The sequence below is a fragment of the Rhineura floridana genome, chromosome 9 (assembly GCF_030035675.1).
Source record: "Rhineura floridana isolate rRhiFlo1 chromosome 9, rRhiFlo1.hap2, whole genome shotgun sequence".
NCBI lineage: Eukaryota > Metazoa > Chordata > Lepidosauria > Squamata > Rhineuridae > Rhineura > Rhineura floridana.
Window position 1 is genome coordinate 120,390,002 of NC_084488.1, and position 20,652 is coordinate 120,410,653.

Sequence of the window (20,652 nt, forward strand, 5' to 3'; positions counted from 1 at the left end):
CCATAGTATTCAAATTGTAACAGAATAAAACACAAGCTAAGAAATAAAATAAGCAAAAAATACAATTTTAATAAATCAATATGAGTATTTAATGTAGAGATGCCACGGACCACCTGAATGAAGCTCATGGACCACTGGTGGTCCACAGACTACAGTTTGGGAATGTCTGGCCTAAGTTATACAATTTTAAAACATAGTTTAGAGGGAGAAGCATCGCTTTTACCTCTTGCTTTTCTGGAAACTAGACTGAAAACAACAAACAACCCTTGCCAAGAAGTAGGATTTTGTTTGCATGTTCTGGCAACCCTACTTACTGTAAGTCATGGGGTTGCCTAGATGATCTTCAAATCCCTTCCAACCCCATGGATTCTATAATTTCACAGCCATGGGCAGTTACAAGTTTGAGGTGACTGCTTCTCCACATATGGATGCTATTTCATCTCCTAGCTTAGTTAGAGCTTAGTGTCCATTTGATCTGATTCTCACCAGATGTTCATTTCATCATACAAGGAGATTCCCAGCCCCAGGAGAAATCACATGATAATATGTCCCAGGACTAAAATACGTCCGATGGGGAAGCAGGCTGCATGCAATAAGCGCTTTGATGGGACAGTGGCACTTTTCCTTTTCTGTGCTCCAAGACTGGGGGGAAGGGGGAGGGAGAATCCACACATGTGTGCATGAGAGAGGCTAACACTAGGCCTGGGGAGAGGCAGGTTCAAATCCCCACTAAGCCATGAAGCCCATTGGGTGACCTTGTCTCTCAGCCTAACCTGCCTCACAGGGTTGTTATGAGGATAAAATGGGGGGAAGACACTTGAGATGGGAATCATAGTAAACATTTCTGGTCAGTTATTAAATGGTGTGCAAATATTAATGAAAAAGTTATCTGTCTCTCAAAAACTTAGTACTTAGGATCATCAGTGTGACAATCAATGTCCATCCATTTTAATATTATTGTTAAATCTTTAGATGGGTGGTTCCCAAACTTCCCCCCCCCATGGACCACTTAATGCTTTTTCTGCCTGTTGTAGGGATTTTAATGCGCGGTGCTAGAGGCTGTATGATTTTTAATTGCATTTTTATTGCCCCTTTTATTTCTTATATTGCTTTTTATTGTGTCACCATTTGTATTCCATAGAATTCAAACGGTAATACCATAACATATAAGAGATAAAAGAAGCGATAACAATACAATTAAAAATCAATATGAATATTTAATGTGGATATGCCACTGACCACCTGAAACAAACTCGTGGCCCACGGGTGGCCCACAGACCCACACTTTGGGAACCTCTGCTTTGGATCATGCCAGGGATTTTGTATCCAAAACAATAGGGCAAAATTTCATTCATTGACAAAATTCCATTAGGTTCACAGACTTGCACATTGAGGGGCGTCAACCAATGAAGATGGCAGGCTGCAGATACAAGATAAATGAAAGGACTTCTTCAAGCAATGCATAAATGAAAGTAGATGAAGACCCAGGCCACTGCACCACTACTGGGAAGGTTGTGCCTAAGCTCCAGCTGGGGCTTAGGAATGCAGAATGAAGATAGGGCCAACAACATGGTGGTCTGCAATACAAAAAGATTTAAGAACCCTTGGCCTGTATAATAGGATTATTGACCCTGCTGAACCTTTGGGATCGCGACAAGGGAACGTTATTGTGAATTCCCCAGCAATCCCAGATGTGTCACAGATGCATCTGCTTAATTGGGTTGCATAACCACATTAAAAAAAATCTAATATACACTGGTATTTTTAGCTGTCTTCTCCAGCAAGCGAACACAGGAAGCATCTGGTTCCTTTCCTTAGCAAACTGGCCCCGGCAATTCCAGGAAACTCTGAGCTTGGTTTTCCAATGGTGAATGGCAAGAATGCAGTGGCATTGACCATTTCCAGGGACTGCTCTTTGAACCCCAAGAAAGAAGAGGGCAATGTGTTTCTGCGTGACTCTGATGAAGGATGGATCCACAATGTACTAGTCCTGGGAACCCTGAAAGGTACTATTCCTGGAACCCCTGAAATCACTGGTTGAAAGAATGTTTTCAATGTGTTTTAGCTGTTTTTATAAGAGGTCTTCTTCTGTATCTTTAAAAGTTGTGCAGGGAGAAGGGAGAATTTCCCCTTGTGGTTTTTCCCATTACAGGGTTGCAAGAACACCTGCACTTGGCTGACGTTCTCTTCTCTTAAAGATACAGAATCATTCTCAGGCCCTGAGCCTGGCAACCCTATGCAGAACTAATCTGCAATGAGCTTGTGATGGCTTTAAAAGAGGGTTAGACAAATTCATGGGAGGATGAAGCCATAATGCCTCTGCTCTGCCTCCACGGTCGGAGGCAGTATGCTTCCGAATACCAGTTGCTGGAAACGGCAGAAAGGGAGAGTGATCTTGTCCTTATGTCCTGCTTGCAGACTTCCCGTTGTGGGCATCTGGTTGGCCACTGTGAGAACCAAATGCTGGACTGGATGGTCCGTTGGCCTATCCAGCAGCCAGACTCTTCTGATGTTCCTATGTAAACCAGTTTGTCAAGAAGTGCTTTTCAGGGGCAAAAAATATGCAATAGGTCTAGATTGTGTCTGGACTCAATAGAAAAAAGAAGAACTTGGTCTCCGTTCATTCTAGCATAAAATGTTGTGTGCGTGCAGCCTCGTTATAAAGCTACGTTCCTAAGGCAGAAAATGCCTTGAGCTGGAGGTCACCCAACAATGTCAGACTGTGAGATGGGATTTGGCCTTTTTAAAAATCTTTTCACCCTGATTGTGGCATTCTCTCTCCCTGGAGATATGGAATGGTCCAACTTTGCTGGGATTCCGATGCCATGTTAATTAAAACATTGCCTGTTCTCCTTGGCTTTTTTTTAAAATGGCATTTAATTTGTAGGCCAACGTTTTGAAGGACATGTCTAAACTGCTGCCGTTGCTTGTGATATTTTAGAATTAATTTATAACTTTAGTTGTATTTGACCGTTGTGTTTCTTGCACAAGCGAGGGTAAAGCGATGCACGGCGGGGCAAAGAATTCTCATTTCAAATATATGCAGAGAAGCTGGGAATACAGGAAGTTGCCATGACTCCAACCATGGACCCATCTTGCTCAGTATTGGCTACACTGACTGGCAGCTGCTCTCCATGGTTGCAGGGAGGGAATGTTTCCCAGGCCTACCTAGAGATGCCACCAGGGATTGAACTTGGGACTTGCTGCATGCAAAGCTTGTGCACTACCACTGAGCTATGGCCCTTCGTTGTGCAATCTTCCTTGAGCTCTTTGAAGGGGAGAAACCAGGGGGCAGACTGAGGAGTTAAAAAGTAAAATAAATAATAAACTTATTCAAAGCAACAATCGTTTGCTTAATTACTACTACTACCACTGCTATTATTAGTCTGTGGTCCCTTCAGTGTGGTCCAGCGTATGGTGTAGACCGGGGGGGGAAAGCATTTTCAGTCTGAGGGCCACATTCCCTTCTGGGCAAACTTCCAGGGGCCACATGACAGTGGTGGGCAGGGCCAGAGGCAAAAGTGGGGGGAGCAATTATTATTATTATAATAAAATTATTGTATAAAGTTATGCATGGCATAGAAAAAGTAGACAGAGAAAAGTTTTTCTCCCTCATCACTAGAACCTGTGGACTTTCAATGAAGCTGAACATTGGAAGATTCAGGACAGACAAAAGGAAGTACTTCTTTACTCAGCGCATTGTTAAACTGTGGAACTCACTCCCACAAGAGGCAGTGACGGCCACCAACTTGGATGGCTTTAAACAAATATTAGACAAACTCATAGAGGATAAGGCTATCAATAGCTACTGCCCATGATGGCTGTGCTCTGCTACCATAGTCAGATGCTGTATGTTTCTGAAAACCAGTTGCTGGAAGCCGCAGGATGGGAGAGTGCTCTTGCACTCAGGTCCTGCTTGCGGGCTTCCCATAAGCAAATGGTTGGCCACTGTGAGAACAGGATGTTGAACTAGGTGGCTTGATCCAGCAGGATCTTCTTATGTTCTTACATAGGGCATATCATACACACATAAAATGTATATAGACCTGAAAGGATTTAAAGGTGAAATAATCAATTGTGCTGTTTGTGCCTATGCATTCCAGATATTGTGTGACTATGCCCTATTCCAGGTGTGGGGAACCTTTGGCTCTCCAGATATTGCTGAACTACAACTCCCAGCAAGCAGCCAATGGTCAGGGATTATGGGAGTTGTAGTTCAGCAACATCTGGAGGACCAAAGATTCCCCACACCTTCCCTATGCAAAACAGCTGGTATAGCACAGTGGTATAGCACAGTATAGCACAGAGCCTGGCTGGGAGTTCAGAGTCTGTGAGTTCAAATCCCCACTCGTGTCTCTGGGATGTCAAGGGCCAGCTAAAGATCACCCCACAGTGAGTGGCTCAGGGGTTATGTGCCCTGCCACCTGTGCAGCCGTGGGCAATCTGCAGAGTCCCAAGGAGCCCAGTTGCCCCCCAGCTGGCAGTTGCGGACAAGGAAGGGGCTGGCTTGTGCAGCTGTGGCAAGCTAAGCAGGCCCTAGCCAGCTGGGGAGGACTAGCCTTAGAGGGAGGCAATGGGAAACCCCCTCTGAATACCCCTTACCATGAAATCCCTATTCATAGGGTCACCATAAGTTGGGATCAACTTGAAGGCAGTCCATTTCCATTCCCTATGCAAACATTGTGCCCATGCACAAACAGTGAGGTGAGAGAAGCATACTCAGTTGGCAGGGTGGTGGGAAAGTGCCATCTCACTCCTGCATAATGAATAAGGACAAGTTGTTGTTGTTATTAAATATCCTGCCCTTCCTCCCAGAAGGAGCCCAGGGTGGCAAACAAAGGACAAAACACTGAAAACATCTTAAAACATCTCAAAAACAAAACATCTTAAAAACATTTTAAAAATAAAACATCTTAAGTATATATTTTAAAAAATAGTTCTTAAACATCTTAAAAAGCAATTCCGAAACAGATGCAGACTGGGATGAGGTCTCTACTTAAAAGGCTTGTTGAAAGAGGAAGGTCTTCAGTAGGTGCCAGAAAGATAACAGAGATAGCGCCTGTCTAATATTTAAGGGGAGCTGAATGCTGCAGCTCTTCCTGCTGTTACATTTGGGACTGTTCCTGGGTGTTTTGCCTGCAGCCTTCTAATTCTTTTTCCTCTTTGGCACATTAAACAGGGTCAGAATTAAGCAAGGTCTGTGCTGGGGCCACTTCAGCAACTTCTTTGGCAGATCTGTAAGGAGCTTCAACTAACATGGGAAGGAAAGCTGAGGGACGCTTTGCATGATCCAGGTTTCAGGAGAACGTGGGTGTATGAGACGACCTGAGCTACTGTTCAGTGATAACGTGTGGAAAGATGGAACTTCACTTCCTCGGTGAGTCTACGGGTGAGCATCTGTAGTCTATGCAGCCCCACACAGGGAAGGTGCATTTCATCTTGCCTCATTTGCCCTTGTAACGTGTATACATTTTAAATTGTGTTTTAAATTGTTTTTAAAAGATGTGTTTTTAAATTTGTATATTTGTTTTTAATGTTTTTAGTTATTGTAAACTGCCCAGAGAGCTTTGGCTATGGGGTGGTATATAAATACAATAAATAAATAAATTCCAAAGTGTCTGTGCCACTACACTAAAGGTCCACTTCCTATATTGTGCAGAACAGACCTCCTGATAAGATGGAATCTGCAGGAGGCCCTCACCTGTAATGCGTAGTGACCAACTGGGTATATAAGGGGTGAGATAGTTTTTTTACCTTTGTACATTGTTGTTCTGTGCCTCCAAGTCAACTACGACTTATGGCGGCCCTATGAATCAGTGACCTCCAATAGCATCTGTCATGAACCACCCTGTTCAGATCTTGTAAGTTCAGGTCTGTGGCTTCCTTTATGGAATCAATCCATCTCTTGTTTGGCCTTCCTCTTTTTTACTCCCTTCTGTTTTTCCCAGCATTATTGTCTTTTCTAGTGAATCATGTCTTCTCATGATGTGTCCAAAGTATGATAACCTCAGTTTCATCATTTTGGCTTCCAGTGATAGTTCTGGTTTAATTTGTCTTTTTCGCAGTCCATGGTATCCGCAAAGCTCTCCTCCAACACCACATTTCAAATGAGTCGATTTTTCTCTTATCTGCTTTTTTCACTGTCCAACTTTCACAACCATACATAGAGATCAGGAATACCATGGTTTCTGTGCACACTCACATACACCTCTCTATACTCCTGCCAGGTAAGCAAAAAAGCACTCCTAGAATGCAGGGACCCATTTGAGCCAGGCAAAAACACTGGGGTGTGTGTGTGAAGCAGCACCAGTGAGGGATGTGGCCTGGGAGAGTTCCAAGGACCAGACAGGGGGCCACATTTGGCTCCCACTCCTGGCATATGCAATCCATGCTCATTTCAAATCCTGTGGTGAAAATTTGCTCCTTCCTTCTCTTTAGGTCAGTTTCCTCCATGCAGCTTCACGTCAGCCCACGACTGTGCAAAGCTGTATGTGAGAAATGACCTTAGCGGCACGCACTGCGCAAGCCAAAGCTGAAGAAGTCGCCAGGCTTGCACGTGGCAAGGACCCTTTCATCGCTTATTGGCACCCCCTGACTCACACATAAAGGGATCTGTGGCTCTGACGCTTGATTATACAGATTTCCATGGCCCCAGAGTCACAGCAACCCTTTCATTTTGCACAGCGACGGCGACTGAAAGGGTAAACAGAGCACAAAAGCGCCGTGAGGTGGGTGCAGCACGCTGAATTACCGGCCTGCCGCAGGAAGTGGTGGTGAAATAATGCATACAGCTCCTTGCGGCATAATTTCATTAGCCCTTTCTAAGCATTGAGCTTAGAACGCCAAAGGACCCCCCACCCGAGCCATTGTAGTTGTCTGCAAAGGGTCAGAAGTGAAGGGGGCCCTTCATGGTGCGCTATGAGATGAATAAATTTGTTGAGCTTTAGCATCAGGCTGTTGGCCTTCCGTCTTTCCAGCCAGCCCATACTCCATTTGTGGCATGCAGATGTGGTGGGTTTCCTCATAAAATATCCACATCGGTTAGCATCAAACTTCAGATAAAACTGAATAAAACTATTACAGAGGTGCATCTGCACTGCAGGCTAACTGAAGCCTGAGGTGTAGCTGTAATTGCTCCAATCCATCCCTCCTTATCCTTCCCTTCCCTTCCCTTCCTATGCCTATTACATTGGAAGAGCCCTGCTGAATCAGACCAAAGGACTATCTAGAATCCTGTTTCCCATCATCGCCAGCCGTAGACAACCAGTGGGGAACTGGCAGGTGCAGCCAATGCAAACCTGAACTCCATCTCCACGCCCATCAGCTAGGGATGGAAATTTCTGTCACTTTTGGGTCTCTCCATTTCTCTTTTTTCCAATCTTAAATTCAGTTCTCCACATTTCTGCAGCAATTTGCGTTTTTTCTTTTTAATCCTCATGAAAATTCTCCTGCATTGCAGGGCAAATTTTTCTATCAACACCTTTTTGCAGGCAGTTTTGCAAGCCATTTCTCGTCAGATAATGCACTTTTGTATGTAATTTTACTCATGCATTCATTTTTATTTATTTATTTATTTAAAAAATTTCTATCCCGCTCTCTTTCCAAAGAAATTCAGAGCGGCACACTTTCCCTGAATATATGCCTTTTTGTAAACGTTTGGTTGGCGAACTGCACTGTAAAATTCAAATAAGTGTAAACTTCAAAGGATGGTTGTATTTCGGTTTTCATATTGTTTCAGAAAGTATTAATTTGATAGATTCGGCTTCAGATGTGAGCTGGATCCAATTTGTTTCCCATCCCTACCATCAGCTGATGTCACCCAACGACATCAGCTAATTGACAAGTGGGGTGCTTTGGGGAAAATGGCCTCATGAGTCAAATTGGACCCCTTGGCCCATGTGCCGAAGGTTCCCCACCCCTGAAATAGAAGATGCCTTCAAAGAGAGGACTTGTCCTCTGAAAGTAGCACTCGGTCACCCTATTTCCCACTGAGCTATCAACATGACCCTCCCTGATTCCTGTGCTACACAGCTATTAAAGGCATCAGCGACCCGTCTTCCTTTGGATCAGACTGCCCTATGGACATCCCATTTTAAGCCAGCACTTGGAAACGCTCAACGAAACTATTTCCACCTCTGCGATTCTGTAGCCGAGTTGTGACTTTGCTACTACGCCTTCCTATTCAGGCAAGCAAGCTGCTGAACATCAAAGATGCGAGGGAAGCCAGATTGCCATAGCAACCCTTCCTTCAGTGACTTGATGGTTTGCCTTGCACATCACAGGGTTACTTATGCTGGGTCAAGAAGAGGTGGCACCTTATTTTGCCAACTGGCCTTTGTTAAAGACCCCTCAGCAGTATCAGGCGGCAAACACAACAGCATAAACATCAAAACACCCCATTAGATGCTCCTGCTGCCACTGTTCCTTCTCAAAATCAAATCAAAAGACAGCTCAAGTTTTGCAAATGCTCAACACACGCACACAGGTTTGGGAGAGGGAGACAAATGCAATATGTACAAAGTATTAGTTTTCCATATGGTGCTGCTTTAGACATGAACTGATTGTACATTAACCACTAACACTACTTTCCAAATTCTGCACAAAGAAAGCTCAGTTCCTGTATTCAAAAAGAAAAAAAGGCAGCCAGCTTCAGATCAGGGCCAGTTCCATGTCAAGAGGGTCTTGAGCATCTACTCCCCTCCTATAATGATGGGATTCCCTGCCTCCCTCGCCCGCCCAGGTTCTGGCTTATCTGCTAGTAATAGGGGGTGGCTACTAGTCACTTTTAATTTTCCCACAGTGTTCCCATTAGCATTGCTCTGGAGCATTGTAGAAAATGAAAAAGGTGCTCCCCACCATTTTAATTTCCCATCATGCCCCAGAGCAGTGCTATACTGGGATACTGAAGAAAATTGGGTTGCAGTTCCAGCAGATCAGCACAGAGAAACAAGAGCAGACCTCAGAGCTGGGGGGCCCTCCCAGGGCTGTGAGACATTAGAAGCTGCCTCAGGGTGGACTTCCCAGGAGGATTGCTCCGCCTGTGCTGCCTCTGGGACAGGCTCCCGTCTTGGTGGAAACTTTTTCAGTTTTAAAACCAGTCAGAAGGGCTTTTTGACTGGGGAAAATTTCTTCCGGATAAGGAAGAAACGTAGAGATTTTCCACACAGCTTTGTTGTGTTTGTTGGAGGCTGGAATTCTGCGAAAGAAGGTCTTCCAGCAGCTCGGACGGAGCTAGGATTTCCAACCAGCTCAACTGATTAAGTGAGCCGTTTTTTTTTCTTCAAAGAAAAACGGATTAACAGGCAAGCATTCTCCTGTCTTTTCTCATTATTTTGTTATCAATACAGCTAAAGAGATTTGTCAAAGAACCAGCAATTAAGAAACCCTGGGTGAGTCATAGCTTTCTCTTTTATTCACGGAGCTAAGGGGAAGAAAACAGAAATAGTTTATCTTTATTTTTATTGCAAAAAGCTGGCATGGAATTCAGCATTATAAAGATTACAAACGGCTGAGGGGTTTCTAATTTAAAGAGAAATTTTTTTTTTTTATTTATAAGACTTTTGAGTAATATATGTCTGGGACTATTTTTCTGGTTTACTTTTTTTTTTTTGACGAATCTGCTCATTCTTCCTGCTACTAATTATTTGGATGCTGTGAATTAAAGTTGTTTTGGCACTTCTGGACATACAAGAGATAAGGCAGTTCGTCTTGTCTAGAGGGTGACGTCAGCCGGCTTGAAAGATTAACTCCTTTGTAACTGCATAAAGAAATAAACTGTTATTTGCTTGGGACATTGGAAATTGAAGGGATTGTGGGTTTTTTGGTTTTAAGAATGACAATCAAGAAGGTGGTTGAGATCATGGATGTACAAGAAGGGACTTTCTCTTTAGATATGTTTCAGAAAATAATGAATGAGATTAAGTTAACAAAACAAGAACTCAGACATAACAGACAAGTGATGATAAGTGAATTTGGCGAAATGAGACAGGAGCTGAAAGAAATTCAGGATTCTATGAGAAAGGAGAACAAAGATAAATTTGGAAAATTAAAAAAGGATGAAAGAAAAATTAAAGGGAAGGTTCAAGCCCTGGAGATTGGATTAAATATGGTCTTGGGAAAAGATTTGGATTTCCTGGCTGTGATGGATCCTGGAGACAAATATTACTGTTTGGAATTCAGCGCTGTCCCTGAAGGAATTGGTGAAGAGATTGGAGATAAAGATATCATCGGTTCGAAAAAATTCATGGACTGGAAGGATTTGATGGAACTTGAAATGGAGAAAGTTTACAGAATTAATTCCTGTTTTGTGACAATGAAAAACCCTTCAAGAGATGTGCTAGTGCATTCTGTAAAAAAGAGGAACAGAGATGCGGTTCTGCAACAATACTTCAGTGATACGTTCGGAAATGATGGCAAGAAAATATTTGTGATGAAGGAAATCCCTATCAGACTCTTATTATATGACTATGACAGCAAGATTATTGGGTGCGTAAAGATGGAAGATGGAATCAACACGGATAAAGGAAGAAGAGCGATTTGAAATTACTTGATTTAATAGACTTGAAGAGTTGGATTAATTGACATGTCTATCTAGAAAAAAATTGATGGACATATATCTCAAGGATTGGAAACTTCTCTTTGACTTTTTGTAGAAGAATAAAATGATATGATGTTAATGAGATTTGATACCAACTAAGATAACTGCTGGAGGAAGGTGATTTTATAATTTATCAAGAGACAGGTTTGTTATATATTATAGACCTATAGCTGAACTACGACAAATCGGAAGTCAATATTTTTTTGTTTTGTTTTGTTTCTTTTTATTGTATTAGTTTTAATTTGTGTTTTTCTTTTTGTATTGTCTTGATTTTGAAAATTTGAATAAAAATTAATTGAAAAAAAAAAAAGAGGAAGCTGCCTCAGGGTACCGGAGGCTAGCACCGGATGTGCTTCAGTTAAGGAATCTAACTGAACAGTGACATAATGCACGAGCTATAGATGCTTCCCAGGCCTCTGCAAAAATGCTATGAGCAAAATGCAGCTTTTGCATTGCCTATTCCCAGCACATTTATAGAAACAGAGTTTTCTTTTATTCAGAAATGGATGCTTGTTAAGTGTATGCAATCAGAAATAAAGCCCACCATGGTAGTGTAGCCATCCACCTGGATTTTAATTCTGACGACGGCATAAGAACATAAGGTGAAGCAAACTAAATTGGACAAATGATCACTGAATCCAGTTATAACAGTGCCTAGCAGGATGTTCCTGGGAATGGTGGCAAGTACTGCAATAGCACATTACCCCAAGGTATGCTGAGGTACACTGCCTCTTAACATGGAGGTTCTTATGTAGTTATGATGGCTAATAGCTGCATACACACCCAGGCCCGGCACCAGCAGGCAGCCAGGTTGGGCCCTGGCCAAGGGCCCCTGTAGCCCAGAGGAGCCCCTCCTTAGGGTGGGAGGGTGGCAGACCTGATGCTGCTGCAGATTGCGGTGTAGGAGCTCCTGGGAGCTCTCAGGTGTCCCCTCCCCAGTGCAGGCTTCAACAAGACCACCTGCATAACCTACCTGTCATGTTGGCACATCAGTGCATACTGTGCGTGCATGCTTGCCATAATCCAAAACAGCAGTGGGGGTGTTCCTAAGGGGTTGGTGCCCCTGCTGCCATTTTAGGTGATGGCAGGTGTGTGCACGCAGAGTGTGACACAAGAGGTAGGTGGAGCGGGCGAGCCTATTTAAGCCCTGTGCCACCTGTATCAGGAGAGGGCATTGGGCTATACGGCGATGTGGGCCCTGAGGAGGGTGGTGCCCAAGGGCCCAATCACACCTGGTGCTGGCCCTGTACAGACCATTCATGTAAAGCACATGGCATCCTCCAACAAATCATGGGAACTATAGTTTACCCCTCATAGTTCTACAATTTCCAGCACCCTTAACAAACAAGTCATGTGCTCTACATGTGCCTTAAATGTATGGTGCATATGCAGCCACAGTTTACAGATTGCTAGCCAGTGTGATTCTCACTGGAGCACACGACATGTGCTGCATGCAGTCTGCATTAATGTCCACTCTGTGCACATGCGCACACATGCACTGTCTGTTACTGGATGGATGCATAGAAAACTAAAATACTTTGGAATCCTGATCAGTTGTTTCCAGCTAAGCAGGAGATTTACCTGGATTATAAACAGCTTTAGAAAAGTTGGGTGTGGTAAGGCCTGAAAAGGAGGATGCCGATGGAATCAACAGTTTTGCAAGAGCTTATGATGGAGTTATTGCCATTTCCTTCCAAAATATCCTTGGATGTTGCAAAGTCCAGAGCATTGTGGGTAAAAATAAATGATTATGTAAGAGCATATGAAGGAGTTATTGGTCCCTATTAAGAGAACGGCAAAACACCTCAGATGCAGGCAATGCATGACAGGCAGGGAGACAAAAACATTTTGGCCAGCCTGTGCATTAGACAAGATGCTTGCTTGCCCAAGGTGTGGTGTGGGGCCTATTGAGTGTGGCATGTGGCTAGCAGTTTTTCATCATCTCCACTGCACTACTGACCCAACTGTTCCTGTCTCCGAAACACAGCTGTCCTCAGAAATTCTCACATCCAAATTTTGTGATGCAGTTCACCAACCAACCAATGCTTACAAAATTGCATATATTTTGTGCATAAGTGTGTGCATAAAAATGAATATATTCATGAAAATAACAGGAAAATGGGCTGTTTTAGGAGATACTGCTTGAAAAAATGTGTACATTATATTTATTTTTAAAATTTGTATCCTGCCCCAGAAGGAGCTCAGGGCAGCAAACAACAAATGACTGCCATTTTGCAGGTAGGAATTCAGCAGGTGGTGTTTCCAGAGCTTGGAAGTAACTCGTTAAAAATAACGAGTTACTTGTAATTCGTTCCTTTTTTAAGTAACGAGGGCGTAACTTCACTACATTTTGCTAGTAATAGAACGACTAGCAATTTCCCTACTTTTTAGCAGTAACTGTAACGTTTCTGACGTTATATTTGGACGTTACTAGGGGCGAGAGGAAGAGCAAGTCTTCTGCTCATGTGATTGGTGGACAGAAGACATGTGCCTCACACTGGAGGTCTCCGCAGCTGGAGTGCTGGAGAAAGAAAAAAATGGATGGAGAAGGTGGCAGCAGAATGGAGGGGAAGAGAGCTGTGGAGGTGAGTGAGGATGGTGTGTGCGTGTGTGCCCCATGTGTCCTGCCACCCCCCCACTGCTCATACCCCCACAGCTCCTGCCGTCCCCACCGCGTGTCCTGCTCCCGCCCCTGCCACCGTGCGCCCCTCCGCCGCCGCTGCGCCACACTTCCTCTTGGAGCCGCTGCCGCCGTTCCCCTTCTTTCTCAGGAAGGCTGAGGAGGGCATCCTGGGGCACCAGCCTTCATGCCGTCTCCCCTTGTGGCGCGCGGCAACTACTTTCTGCTGCCGCCGAAACACGTGCCTCGAACAACCCAAGCCGGCTGTGCCTTGTCCCGCTGCAGCTCCCAGGCATGTAGAGCTGCATAACGCTCCTCCGCAGAGTCTCTTTTGCCGGCCGAGCAAACAGCGGGCGACGGCAATGCTTTCCCTCCACTCCCCAGCTCGCCTAGTCAGAGCTCCCCACGGTGGCTTGCCTCACAGCTGCTGTGCCAGAGTGCACCTTTCTCTCTTCTCAGGCGAGGGAACACACGCAGACAGCCACCACCCCATGCAGTCTCCGCCGCAAGGCAGGTGGTCGGTCTGTGGGTGTGCCAAGGAGTCCGCTTCATCCTAGTTCTTGTACACCCCTGTTCACAGATGGATTTTTTTTTTTACTGATGTGGGTGGGTGGCTCTGTGTGTGTGGAAGCGGAATCATATTCTTTTAGTGACACAACTTGACCCAAGTTGACCTTTGTTGATAAGGAAGGCAGACTTTTAATCAGGGTATGTGTGTTTGTATGTTGGATGTTACATACACGTGTGTGTCTGTGTGTGTCAGAGGAGTTAAAATGAATAGATGTAAGTTCCTTAAGTCCACTGATTTCAATAGGTCTACCTGAGTGTCATCAGCATTGGGTATCATCCATACACACATCCATGAACTGGGCAAATACCTTCTAAAGACACTCAAGTGGCTTCCATTTTTGTTGGCAAATTCCATGACTTGACAAATTGGGGAACATGTAATATGAGGATTTTCTGCATTTACCTTTTCATGTGTCTGCTTTGAAAGCTAAGATCAAGAGTGTTCCCCCACATTTTCTGGTTCCAACACAACACCCGCATTCATCAGTAAGATCAGCTTGATTATGTTGCGAAGAATTTTGTGCACTTGACCAGTTAGCTGTTTGAATAGTTACGCTCAGGCTGCAATCCTAAACACACTTACTAGGAAGTAAGACCCACTGGAGAAAACAAGACTGATTTCCAAGGTTTGTGTAGTTAGGCTGAATCTTATATACAGGATTGGACTCAGTGGGATTTATATCTGAGTAGCATGCACAGGATTGTGCTGTCAAAACTCTTGTCACTCCCAAAAGCTAAAAAGACTTTTGTAATGCATGACAAAGCAAGTCTGTGTATGAAGCCAGAATCTCTGTCTGAAGACTCAAGCTATCAACAAACTCCCACCCACTCAACAAAGTCATCTTCAATATGCCCAATAGGTTGTTTCAGTCCCAAACTAGAATTTTGTTCATGGGCATAGCTCCTGGCTCCATCTCCAGAGAGTTTTGGCTGGACCAAAATGGGAAAAGCAAGGGTGCCACTTTAGATAACAGTTCGAGGTCTTTAAAATATACAGCAAGCTTATCCTGTAATAGCTTTAAAAATATTTTCAGTGATCTCACAAACGATTCCCATTCAGGCAGTGACCAGACCCCAGGCTTCAGGTTGTTGCATCATGTGATCTCAGACCATGCCCTGAGACTGGTCAGAAATACATTTTTAAAGATGTAAGTCATAAGGAAAGAATATAGGGAAAGATCAGCATGTACATGATGTGTCAATGTTTCCAAAGCAAGTTGTAACTATTTCAAACCTCCCTGAGTTTCTAGTGATTGTCTGTTTTCCCTCTATAAGCTAATGATTAGGTTTCTTAAAACAGTTTTTCAAACTACTTTCCAAATGAGTTATATGCATTGATTTGTAAATCACCAAATCTTGTTCTTGAAAAAATATATTGTTCATTCTTTCACAGTCATCGGAGATTTATACTGTCTTCCACAGATGTTCAAATATAGTTGCTAACAGTTTAGATATTTCCACTGCCTGTGCCTTCAGCACCCTGAGGTGTAAGTCATTAGCACCTGCTCTCTTAAAATCATTAAGATTAGTTCTGCTTTGTTTCTACCCTTACCTGCACCTCTTTCCCTCCAACTACCATGACTAGCATTTTTGCGAAGCTAGAGACAAACCCCCACACCGCTGCCTGGATCTAAGATGCTATTCAGCAAGAGAACTTTGAGCTTAAGTCTATTCTGTGCTGAATAAAATTAGTATTTCATAGGAGAAACTCATTCCACGCCCTCCTCATATGGAGGTTCTATTATGGGAAACTGCAGCTGAAGACCTTGTGACAATGTTAATTTGACAATAAGATGTATTGATTTCTCACTTCTGTTCAGACTTGTAGGAATCTATTGACTAAAAAAATTCACTTCAAGTGAATGAGCATCTGTCAAAAGAAAGCAAGCAAGCTTCAGAAAATTCTTTGTGGAACTGTTACTGAAAGATTGGTACAACACACACATTTTGGATACCACGGACTGCAAAAAAGACAGATAATTGGGTGTTTGAATAAATTAAACCAGAACTGTCACTAGAAGCTAAAATGGTGAAACTGAGGTTATCATACTTTGGACACATAATGAGAAGACATGTTTCACTAAAAAAGACAATAATGCTGGGGAAAACAGAAGGGAGTAGAAAAAGAGGAAGGCCAAACAAGAGATGGATTGATTCCATAAAGGAAGCCACAGACCTGAACTTACAAGATCTGAACAGGGTGGTTCATGACAGATGCTCTTGGAGGTCACTGATTCATAGGGTCGCCATAAGTCATAATTGACTTGAAGGCACATAATAACAACAACAAAGCTTGCTTCCAAGATATAACTTTTCTTGCTCTCCCAACAACCAGCTCTTAGAAGCCATAATTCTTAGATAAAACTCCTGGCTAGGCTTGCCTGCCTTTACCTGTGATGCTCTGCCTGACTTCCTTCCCTTGCAGACTGATATGCTTAGGGGAGCTTATCTGTCCTTCCTCCTTCCACCCTTTCCCCCTCTTCTCTTCTTCGACTGTCTGAGAGAGAGGAGACACCTTTGTCTCTGCTCTCTCCCTCTTTGGGATAACAGCCCACTGGATCAACCCAACTACCCTGAAATGTGAGGTCGGGGTGGGGGGATGTAAGATTCTGTTATGCCATTCTGTTAATCTTATGGATAATTTTTTTTATTCTACTATCCCCTGTGTGTGTGTGTGTGTGTGTGTGTGTGTGTGTGTGTGTTTATTTTTAATATTGTTTTAGGCTACTTAGATGTGCAGCAGCCAAGGCCAGCACTTTGTAGGAGTTTTTTTTAAAAAAAGTAACTGAAATGTAACTGTAGTGATTACTTTTGAGAAAAAGTAAAGTAATCAGTTACTTTCAGAGCAATTGTAATTGTAACGGTAATTACTACTTTTTTGGGCCAAGTAGCTGTAACTGTAATTTATTACTTTTTAAAAGTAATCTTCCAAGCTCTGGGTGTTTCTCTCGACACAGAGATGCTTTGATGGGAGGAGCCTGTTCCTGTAGAATGTCTGCTGGACACACAGTGTTAAAGCACACAATCCCTGCCAGGAAAAATGTGGTTAACAAATTCAGGTGGAGGTATTCCCAGCACCGGCTCCAGGCTTTGAAAGGCCATTGAACAAATCACCCTCTATGGGACTCCTTTCCCCGGTGAGTCTACCTCACCTTTAAACCTTCACACTTTGCTCTTATGGGGATGGGGGAACTGGAAGCAGCAGGGCTTGTGGTCGCCAGGCTTCTGCTGCTCCTGCCATGCGCTCACTTTGAACACCTGGAAAGGGCTTCAGGACAACTTTGAAATGTAGAAGGCACCTTTCCAACCACCATTCGGCGGTGTGGACTACCTCCGAGGGCCTGTCCAAAGTGAGATTATCCTTTTGCACTTCCTTTGGGAGCTGCTTGGAAAGGCAGGCTTCTCTGACTCAGTGCTAAGGGATGGCAGAGGGGAGCCACACAACAGAAGAGCAATGAAAACAGCCTGTCTCCTGGACCAGTCCAAAGGGAGCCCATCTAGTCCAGTATCCTTGTCTCTCAGGGGCCTACTGGATGCCCATAGGAAGCCCATAAGCAAAACCCAAGTGCAACAGCACTGTTCCCACCAGTGATTCTCAGAAACTGGTATTCAGAAGCATACTGTCTCCAACAGTGGATGAAGAGCCGTCAGTGTTAGTAGCTACTGAAAGCCTTACTCTACCCCATGAAGGTGTCTAACCCTCTTTTAAAGCCATCCAGGTTGGTGGCCTCACTGCGTCTTGTGAGAGAGAATTCCATAATTCAACCTGAAAGATCATCTTATATACCCGGTAGATCCCTGCTCTCTGCAGGTGGTACCATCTTATCAGGAGGTCCATTCCACACAACGTAAGAAGTGGACCTTTAGTGTTGTGGCACCTGCTTTTTGGAATTCCTTCTTCTTAAATATTAGACAGGCACCATCTGTTTGGTCTTTTTGGCACCTGCTGAAGACCTTCCTCTTTCAACAAACCTTTTAAGTAGAGACCTTATCCCGGTAGGTGTCTGTGCTGGAATTGCTTTCTAAGATGTTTTTGAAGTTGCTTTTTAAAGATGTTTTTAAGGTGTTTTGTTTTAGTATGTTTTTAAAGATGTTTTGTTGTAATATGTTTTAGTTTTTTAAGATGTTTTAAAGTGCTTTTAGTGTTTTGTTTACTGCCCTGGGCTCCTTCTGGGAGAAAGGGTGCGATATAAATTTAATAAATAAATAAATACTTTAAAAATATGTCCTGAATCTTCCAATATTCATTGGCAGGGGCATAGTCATCCAGAGTCTTGGGGAATCTTAGACCCCTTATCTTTTTAGGAGCAGGGTCAGTCAACCGGAAAGGGGAGTTAGCCACTAAGAAGAGTCTTCTACCATGCTTCCTTGTCCTTTCCTGCTGATTGGAATCAGGGTGAAAGGAGGCGAGTCAGCCACTGAGAAGACTCTTCTCAGTAGCAAACACTCCCCTTTTACACTGATTGGCTCCTAGGAACATCCATTGTTGTGGGAGAATAACAAGGATCTCATTCTCAACCCAGTAGCGAAAAAGCAGGGCAGGGTGTGTGGCTGTGACTATCATGAAGGGGTCCTGCACTTCTGAATTTGCCACTACACTACTGTTCATTAGATGGATGGCCCCGAGTTCCAGTGTTATGAGAAAGGGAGAAAAACTTCTCTTTACCTGCTTTCTCCATGCAATGCATAATTTTATACCGTCCATCATGTCGCTTCTTCCTTGCCTTTTCTCTAAACTAGAAAGCCCCAAATGCTGCAGCCTTTCCTTATAGGGGAGTTGTTCCAGTGTCTTCATCATTTTGCTTGAAATGATCAAGCAACAAATCAGATTAGTCAGTCAAACAACCTTGCCCCGCGTGCGAGTGCCCCTTTGATAAAGTGCTGTCCAAGGTTCAAAGCCTTTCCAGACAATGAATTAGTTCATATGCCAACCAATTAAATAAAACTTCAATTAATCGTGTGCAGATCAATCTATTAAATCTGCATAAGTATGCATGTAATGAAAATATATAGGAATATAGGAAGCTGCCTAATACCAAATCAGACCATTGGTCCATCTAGCTCAGTATTACTTACACTGACTGGTAGAGGCTCTCCAGGGTTTCAGGCAAGGAACATTCCTGTCCCTACCTGGACATACCATGGATTGAACCTGGGACCTTGTTCCATGCAAAGCAGTTAAAGCACTGAGCAAGAGCTCCTCCACAACTCAAAATACGCTCAGCACTCTCTCACCCCTCAAGAAATTTCACTAGTGATACTTAGGGATGGGTGAGAATTTCGATTCAGTTCGCAGTTCAAGCAGAATTTATCAAATTCACAATTCCATAAGTCGTAACTGACTTGAAGACACATAGCAATAACAGCAATGAGAGCCGAAACACTGCCATCCTTCGAAATTCGCACTTATTAGGATTTTGGGATGCAGTTCGCCAACTAAACAACATTTACAAAAATGCATTTATTAGGGGAAAGTGTTCATAGCAATGAATACATGAGTGAAAATAACATGCAAAAAAGCACAAAATGATGAGAAATGGCTTGTGCAAATGTGTACTTTTGTCAAAACTGCCTGCAAAAATGTGTTTATTTGGAGAAATTCGCACTACAATGCTGGAGAATTTTCATGAGAACTTAAAAAAAATCACAGATCGCTGTAGAAATGTAGAGAACTCACTGGATCGTCACCTTGCAGTGGTGAGTGGACTTGCTGTTCCAAAGAACCCTGTGAGCGATGCCATCGGGAGTCATGTGCTCCCAGCAGGGTCACCCATGGGCGGTAAGGTTGAAGGAGAGGAACCAGACAAAGAACGATCCAAGAATGTCCTCAACGGCAGAACAGGCAGAGGAGATAACAATGTGTACGTTACAACTGCTGTGAAGGCGGATGAAGGCTGCAGCAGATAAAGGACTTTCAACCGTCGTGGTACTCATGCCATTGGATCAAAGCCTTTTTTCTGTCAAGATTGTGAGTTGATCGTTGTGCGCCGATCTCCCCACATAAAACAAATTCACGCACAGGCGTCTTCCAACCAAATTGTCTTGGAAGACGATCTTACTCGGCCATGAGTGATCGCCAACAAGTAGAAAACTGAATTTAACAGTGGAAAAAATGAGAAACTGAGAGAACCGGAACAGGCAGATCTTCCCATCCCTAGTGATATTGCGACTTCTTCCCCTCCCCTCCATCCCATGCCTAAATTGGCTTTTGTTATTCTTTTCCCAAAGATATTCGGATAGTTAAAGAAGAAGAGTGATGTTGGAATATCCTTCAAGCGGTAAATGATTTATAGCTTGTTTGGTGTTGATGTCATGTTACATAAGTGGGGGGAGGGAGAGGAAGAAATAAAAGTTTGGGAATTAGTTACATATAATCCTGGGACCCAGTTACCCAGTATGCATGCAGTCAGTCTGTTTAGCATTTCCAGAGAGTTATTATCCTTGGCCAGAGCAGTTGTTAAATATCTCGTCTTTCCACTTTTCTCTTTTTCATTGCTCCATTGTCTGGGGTTGTGGCTCAATCCCACTGTGCACAATGCCCCTATTCATATGAATCGTTTGCTTGACAGAAAAATAAAATAAATCGAAAGTGAATGAATAACCCTGTGGATAAAGGATCCTGGGAACATGCGGAGATACATTCAATGCCTGGGGCTAGCATGTGACCTTTGCAAAAATACTGAGTGAAAGAATTATGTATTGAAAGTTTTGTAAGAGGCACAACTCCGGATGAGTAAACCTGCTATTTGGATTACAGCAATATAGCATCCTGTAACCTTGCTGTTGCCCTCCGGACTTTCTCTACCATGCTTGTGCAGTTGCTATAGCAATGACGTGACACAGAAATATGAGATACGCTGCTGCC